We start from the raw sequence: 8,386 nt of genomic DNA, 5'->3' as shown, positions 1-8,386 counted from the left end.
TTATACATGCAATTATGAACTTTGCAAGTTATTACCCTATCTAGCATACAATACTTGATACTTGGGTAATCAAATGGATAGAATACATACCTTTGTTTGATGTAGCTTGTCTCCATGAAGCTTGAGTGCCTAGTGCCCCAAGTGTGACACCTCAAATGGTTCACACAACACCAAATGCACATGGAATGACTTGAGAGAAATGGAACACTCCTTGAAATCGTCTAGCCCTCATATTCACACATTAGTGCACGATTTCTTGAGCCATGGGATTCTTTTATATGGTGGCTATTAGGGTTACACCATGTAACTCATAACTTTACCCATTCCTTATGCTCCATGGATTTTAACCTCCATGGAGTATCCATGGGTCACCCCATGGACTTAGTCCAACATAAGAAATCTTGGATCACAAGCCCACATATATAAGAATGAATGATTTACACAATCAACCCATATATTTAATTAGTCTCCTTTTGATCACTTAATTAATTACAAATTAATTCTTGATCAATATTAATTAAATAACCTTATTAATATATTAGAACTTATAATATATTAACCAACCTTAAGTGTTATTTCTCTCATTATAGTCTATCCAAATGCATGATGCCATGCAACCCAAATGGACCATGCCGGGTCGGGTCAAGTCTTACCAATTATAGTTATGGACTTAGACATTAATCCAACAGTATTTTACTAGGGCACTTTTATTCGAAGCTTAAGTGTCTAGGCCTTAGTATATTTTTTGTACGCTTTTTGTTCCCTATAAATAGGGATATTTAATAGAGTTAGATAAGTGTTTTTTACAGACCTGTCTATTGTACTCTATAAACATTCAAAAGCGTAATAGAGCTGAAACAAGATCATATTTACATCCGGTGTTCAATCTCGCATTCTTACCTGAATTCATACTCTGATTAATTCAATACTCGATTCTTTGATTCATCAATTGGTATCAGAGCAGGAATCATATATCTGATCTGATTTTCACGCTGTTCAAAAGGTTTTTGAATCAACTTTTTGATTCAAAAGTTTTCGCACTTTTTGAAAGTGAAAAAAATTTGTCTAGATCTTAGTCTGTGATTTAATTCTGTATTTGAATTGTTGAATCGAGTGTTTTTCTTTCAATTCCGATTTGAATCAACTAGTTTGTTTTCAAATTTCCATTTCTTCTTAAAAAGTTTCAAATTCAGCTTCCGTACAACAATGGCGAGTTTCAATCTCAATTCGGTGACCTTGTTTTCTCATCTGTTAGGTTCATCAACCAAAATTCCAATGCTAATTGCTGAATATTATGATCAGTAGGCTGATCATATGCATGATTATCTGAATGGTCTTTATGAAGAATTATGGTCATGTATCACTGGAAATGTCAATGTTCCAGTGGATGTTCAACCAATCGGATCTTCTTCCATAAGTTCTGATGTTGATAATCAATCTAATCGTCTGAAGAAACCGGAGAAGAGGTGTATGAGGGAACTGCGAGGTGCTTTACCTCCAGTTGTGTACAATTATGTTAGGAGTTGTACAACTGCAAAGGAGGTCTGGAACAATCTGAAAGATAAGTTTCAAGGAAGTGAGAAGACGAAAATCAATTCAGTCAAACAGTGTTTGGTTGAGCTGAAAGATTTCAGACAAAAAGAAGGTGAAGCAATCGAAGTCTACTATGATCGACTGAATGAGCTAATCTATCGTTGTAATCGCTATGGAATTACCAGGACTTCAATGGAATTCAATCTCATTTTTGTGATGGGTCTTCGAAAAGAATGGAGAAGAGTAAGTATGATGGTGAAGAATCAGCAAAGTTTTGATACATCAACTCTCAATGATTTGTACAATCAGTTGAAGACACACGAAACTGAGGTAAATGAAATTGCTGAGGAGACGAAGTTGAATTTGGGAGGTCCAATGGCACTTGTATCAAAGATATCTGAGAAAGAAGCAGAAAATGGTGATTCTGAGGAAGAAGAAGGATTCATCATGAATTCGGATGATGAGGCAATATCTTTTTACTCGAATAATCGTGTTAAGAAGTTTTTCAAAAAGCCGTTCAATCCGGAAACTAAGCTTGCTGAGGTAAAAGGAAGTGTTGTGAGTAAAACTGCTGATGAGGAGAAAAAGAAAGTTGAGAAGAAAGATTCGAAAATGTCTGAAGGAAAGATTGAGAAAAAGCTGAAAGGTGATGCTGGAATAGATTGTCATTATTGCAACGGTGCGAATCATCTTGCGAATGACTGTATGCTTCGAAAGAAGGATGAGATGAAGAATAAAGTCAAGGATGAGGCGTATTATGTAGAGAGGCTTGAGGAGGTTCGTGCGAAAGCCAAGAATTTGTCATTGGTTGCAAAGGGTGAACATGAGGATGAAGTTGGAACTTATCAAATCTGGCCATCCGGATCAGACGATGAAGAAATGAGAAATCCAACACATGGAGCGATGTATGCGAAAATGGTGGAGGATTCAGATGATGAGGAATTCGAAGTGAAAGGACGATGCTTTGTATCCAAAACGGCAGACAAATCTCCAATGACAACAAAGGTACGTAAAATTCTCGAATCTTTTAATCTTCCTACACATGCTTATGATTCTGAACTAATATCTTTTGATGAGACGGTTACTTATTTTGATTCAATTGTTGTGTCTGCTAGCAATGAGGCCAACAAATTGTCCATGGAGTTATTAGACCCCAAAAAGAGATTAGACTTGAAAATAAGCAAAACTGAATGTATGGAATTACAAATAACAAATATTATGTGTGATAGGGATACTTTAACGAATGAAGTCAAACTTTTGCTAGCACAAAGAAACATTTATTGTAATTCTACAAAAAGACTTTATGGCAAATTAACTGATTTACATCATTCATGTGACACAAGTAAAGAACAACATATAAAATTACTACCTTTTCTAGCATTCGAAAGAGCTAAGGTAGATAATATTTCGTATGATTGTGAGCAAATAATAGCTGATTTTGACAAAGTTCCTGATGATAGATATAAATATGGAATTGTCAAAATTGATGAATGTCTTGATGCGAATGAATTAGTTAACATAGTGAATGATACTTTGACTAAATCTGAACAAATTCAAATTTTGAAAAAGACTGAGAATTCAACATCTGATTCTCAATCTAATTTTGCTGATATTGAAGATAATTCTGACAATATTAGTGAAATTAGTGAACTTGAAGATGTTGATTGTTCTCAGTTGTCTGTTGTTAATGTTGCATCAACATCTAAAGGGAAAGAAAAAGTTAAGGATTTGATGGTTGAAAATAAAACTGATATACCCTCAACTTCGAAAGTTTATGATATGAACTTCGTGGATCTCAAAGACAGTCAAACTGATGATAGTGATGATGAAGATGAAGAGAAAATTTCTAAGGAAAAGAAATCTTCAAAGGAAGAAGAAACTCCTCGAATAGTGGTTGATCAAGTGTATGGTGATACACAAAAGTTCGAAAAAGTAATGAATGAAAAAGGTGAACACTATCTTGAAACGAATACAGTGGTTTATCCAAATTTCAAGTGTACAGATGATGTCATTTTTCCAAATCAAGTTTTTGTAACTACTGGAAATGTTGAGAAAATCAAACCAGAATTAAAGAAGTTAGTTGAAGAGGATAATTCAAAAACAACTGATGAAGGTTTTTTCGCAAATCAAAGCACAGTTGAAAACAGCTTAAGAAAGAATTCGTATGTCTTCCAACGTTAAAAACCACAAAGAAAATGGGTTGAAAAATCAAAAATTTAAAAAGAGAATTCAAAACAAGTTGTAAAAGGAAAATGAAAAAGTTGTCAAACTAAACTCCAAGGAATTCAAAGATCAAATTGACAGATTTTCGAAAGAAAACAACATTTCAAAAAGACAAGCAAGAAAGAAAATATTTTGGCAAAATGTTGAGTCTTAAAAGATGTCTGAATCACAATCACCAAAAATTGTTTTTAAAGCTAAAAATTTCTCTTTTTCAACAAAGCCGCAACATTCATCTCAATCAAATCATTCAAAGTCTGAAGTGAATAAACAACTATGGTTTTCGAAAGTTTCAGAAACTAATATTCAAAGAAAATTTTCAAATAACTCAAATTCAATTCAAAAATTTCTTCAAAGTCAACATTTTAATTCAACAGTTGATAAATCATATGCTCAATCTTTTATAACAAAACCAAAAGTTGATTTTGTTCCTCAAAAGCCAAATTTTCCAAATCACACGAAGAAAGAAACTATGAAAATTTCACGAGAAAAAGGAATGACTTCAAGGAAAAAAATTGATCATTGGCTTGAAGGCAAAGGAAAGATGTATCAGTCAAATACACTTTCAAAGGAACAAATTCATAAAGCTTATGAGAAGTATGTGAATACTTCATCAAACGGCAGTTCATCTTCTAAGAATTCGAACATTTCAGTCAAAGTTTGGAAACCAGTAATAAAAGCAAAGAATGTTCATTCACAAACTCAGAAGTCGAAGGGTAATGTCAGTGAACAATCGAAACCATCAAAAACTTATGTTTCAGTTCCTTTAAATGAAGATGTAAACTTAATTGATAGTCTCAAAACCAAAGTTTGTGATTGGGTTAAAAGTTCTTCATTTCATTCGAAATTGAAATCTAATTTCCAAGGACCCAAAAAGCCTTGGGTACCTAAAATTTTCCATTGATTGTAGGTACTATGTGACGAGCAATATGATAAAAAATGGTACATCGATAGTGGTTGCTCTCGTCAGATGACTGGGAAGAAGGAGAATTTACGTGATTTTCGAAGTCTAAAAAATGTTGGAGTTGTGAAGTTTGGGAACAATCAAAAATGTCAAGTCAAAAGATATGGGAAGATCACGAACGGACAATTCACAGTGCATCGTGTGGCGTATGTTGAAGGTCTTCAACATAACTTGATAAGTGTTTCCCAACTTGTTGTGGGCACTGGCAATCAAGTTCTTTTTAACGAAGAAGGAAGTGTTATTTCGAATGTCAACACAAAAGAAGTGTTACTGAAATCCAAAAGGAAAGGTGACATGTTCACTTTGGACATCAATCCGATAGTAGGGAAACCTGCTATATGTCTTCTTTCGAAAGCAACATTAGACTTAAGTTGGCTTTGGCATCGAAGACTTTCTCATCTCAATTTTCGAAACATCAATAAACTAGTGGTACAAGATTTGGTAAGAGGTTTACCTGTACTTAAATTTGACAATGATTCTTTATGTGCAGCTTGTGAAGTTGGAAAGCAACATAAACAAGGTCATCCAATTACGATTGATTCGAAAATTGTTGTACCTTTGGAGCTCTTACATATTGATTTGTGTGGTCCTTCAACCGTTTCAACTCTCAACAAGAAAAGGTACATTTTAGTTATTGTTGATGACTTTTCCAGATTTACGTGGGTTTATTTTCTCAGGATTAAATCCGAAGTTGCACAAATCATGATTGACTTTATCAGAAAGATGGAAACAATATTGAAGAAGATTGTTCGAAAAATTAAGAGTGACCACGGAACGGAATTTAAGAACAAGGTTCTTGATTCATTTTTGGTGGACAAAGGAATTTCGCATAACTTTTCATCTCCATACACACCACAACAAAATGGTGTTGTTGAACGAAGAAATAGGTCTCTATGCGAAGCGGCAAGGACTATGTTGGCATATACGAATCTTCCACAATACCTTTGGGCTGAAGCCGTATCCACCGCATGTTTCACTCAAAATAGATCTTTCATTCATCGTCGTTTTAACATTACTCCATATGAAATTCTCAACAATCGAAAACCTAACGTCAAATTTTTTCATGTGTTCGGATGCAGGTGCTTTATTATGAATCTCAAGGATAATCTTACGAAATTTCAAGCTAAAGCAGATGAAGGGATTTTCTTGGGATATTCGCATAATTCAGTCGCATATCGAGTGTTGAACAAAAGAACATGAAAATTTCAAGAAACTTTTAATCTTACATTTGATGATTATTACATTAAACAAACTACATTGCAGTTTGAAAATCATCCTATTCTGAAAAACATACAAGATAAATCTGAATCCTCACAAACCTTAGATATTGATTATGATTTAATTTTTGGAATTTCAGATCATGCAGTTGATGCTGAAATAAATGCAAATGATAATCATCTCTCTGAACTAACAAAGCTTACTGATGATTCAACATCAACTTCTCCAGAGAAAGGCGAAAGCATGCAAAACAATCCAGCGGAGGGGGAGCAATTGGATTCGAATACTCCAGTTGAGGAAGAGCATTCTTTCGAGGGGGAGAATGGAAAAGTGAATGATAATGTTGAGGGGGAGCATGATGTTGAGAGGGAGCATAATGTTGAGGGGGAACATTTAGAAAACATTGAGAATAATAATGATTTAGATGATGTTTGTTCGATTGCAGGTTCAGAGAATGATGATATATACGAAGATGCACCTTTGGAATTTGATCCAGCATATCCACCAATGGAAAAATGGACAAGAGATCATCCGAAGAATCAAGTGATTGGGAATCCACAAGAGGGTGTTTTAACAAGAGCTCAAATTCGTGCAAAAAATGAGGTATTGAATACTCATCAAGAATTTTGCATGTTCAATGTTTTCATCTCTAAAATTGAACCAAAAACAGTTAAGGTTGCAATGGAACACTCGGATTGGGTTGTTGCAATGCAATCTGAATTGTCTGAATTTGAATGAAACAAGGTTTGGAGATTAATTCCTAAACCTAAAAATGTTTCGATTGTCGGGTTAAAATGGATTTATAAAAATAAAACCGACAAAGATGGAAATATTGTTCGAAACAAAGCCAGACTTATTGTTAAAGGATATTTACAACAAGAAGGAATCGACTATGAAGAAACTTTTGCCCCTGTCGCAAGACTCGAGGCGGTTCGTATATTTCTGGCTTATGCAGCTCACAAAGATTTTTATGTTTATCAAATGGACGTGAAGTGTGCATTTTTAAATGGAGAGCTTGAAGAAACTGTTTATGAGGAACAACCCCCAGGTTTTATTAACGAAGAATTTCCAAATCATGTTTATATTTTAGATAAGGCAGTTTATGGTTTGAAACAAGCACCATGAGCATGGTATGCAACTCTTACTTCATTTTTGAAACAATCTAAATTTAAACAAGGATCTGTTGATCCCACATTATTTCGAAAGAAAGTTGGGAATCATCTAATTCTTGTTCAAATTTATGTTGATGATATTATTTTTGGCTCAACTGACCCTTCTTTATCTAGAGAATTCGAAGATTTGATGAAAAGTAAGTTCGAAATGAGCATGATGGGAAAAATCAATAATTTTCTTGGTTTGAATATTCGTCAAAGCAGAGAAGGAATTTTTATTAATCAAGAAAAATATACGAAGAATCTGCTAGAAAAGTTTGGATTGATGAATAGCACAAAGTTACGAGTTCCAATGGCAACTGGCATAAAGTTGACACCTTCGTTAGATAAACCTGCAGTTGACATAACTCTTTATAGGAGCATGATTGGTTCATTACTTTATCTTACAGCAAGTAGACCTCATATCATGTTTTCTGTGTGTAATTGTGAAAGGTATCAGTCTAATCCACGAGAACCACATCTCACTGCCGTGAAGAATATATTTCGTTATCTTAAATGAACAATTTCGTTAGGATTGTGGTATCCTTCGAAAACTGGGTTCTTTGTACAAGCATATTCGGATGCAGACTTGGGTGGGTGTAATCTTGATCGAAAAAGCACAAGTGGTGGATGTCAATTTCTAGATGGCAAATTGGTGAGCTGGCAATCGAAAAAGCAAACATGTGTATCCATTTCAACAGCTGAAGCAGAATATGTGGCTGCTGCTGCTTGTACATCACAAATTATATGGATTCAAAGCCAATTGCGTGATTATGCAATCAATATGAAAAAGATTCCATTATATTGTGATTCTCAAAGTGCAATAAGAATTTTTCATAATCTTGTGCAACATTCGAAGACTAAACATATAGCACTTTGTTATGATTTCATCAAAGATGACGTGGAGGATGGAAATATTGAAGTGCATTTCGTGAAAACAACTGATCAGAGGCGCTGAATAAAAGACAATGCAAAGTCATTCAGCATTCAGAGATAATCATGAAGATTCAGAGTGGATTATGCTTGCAGTTCTGGGGTCAGGTACATTTTTCGTATGAATCGATAAATTTTTCATCATTTGAACTAGTTAAGTTGTCCCTAGAAGCATGCTGTTGCATGTTGTCCAAAAGCCTCCAATGACTCAATGTGTGTGTATGAAAGCCTTAATGAAATTATTCATACGAAAATTTCTTCCCAATCAGGCTTATATTCACATTAGTCTCTGAGCTACCTGACTCTTCTCAATATGAGTTAAGAGTTTACTGTTTGGTCCAAATATAACAGAGGTACTTTTCGTGTC

This window comes from Lactuca virosa, chromosome 4 (genome assembly GCF_052849685.1).
Source record: "Lactuca virosa cultivar CGN04683 chromosome 4, Lactuca_virosa_CGN04683_v6, whole genome shotgun sequence".
Lineage (NCBI taxonomy): Eukaryota > Viridiplantae > Streptophyta > Magnoliopsida > Asterales > Asteraceae > Lactuca > Lactuca virosa.
Note: the sequence above shows the minus strand (reverse complement) of the source record.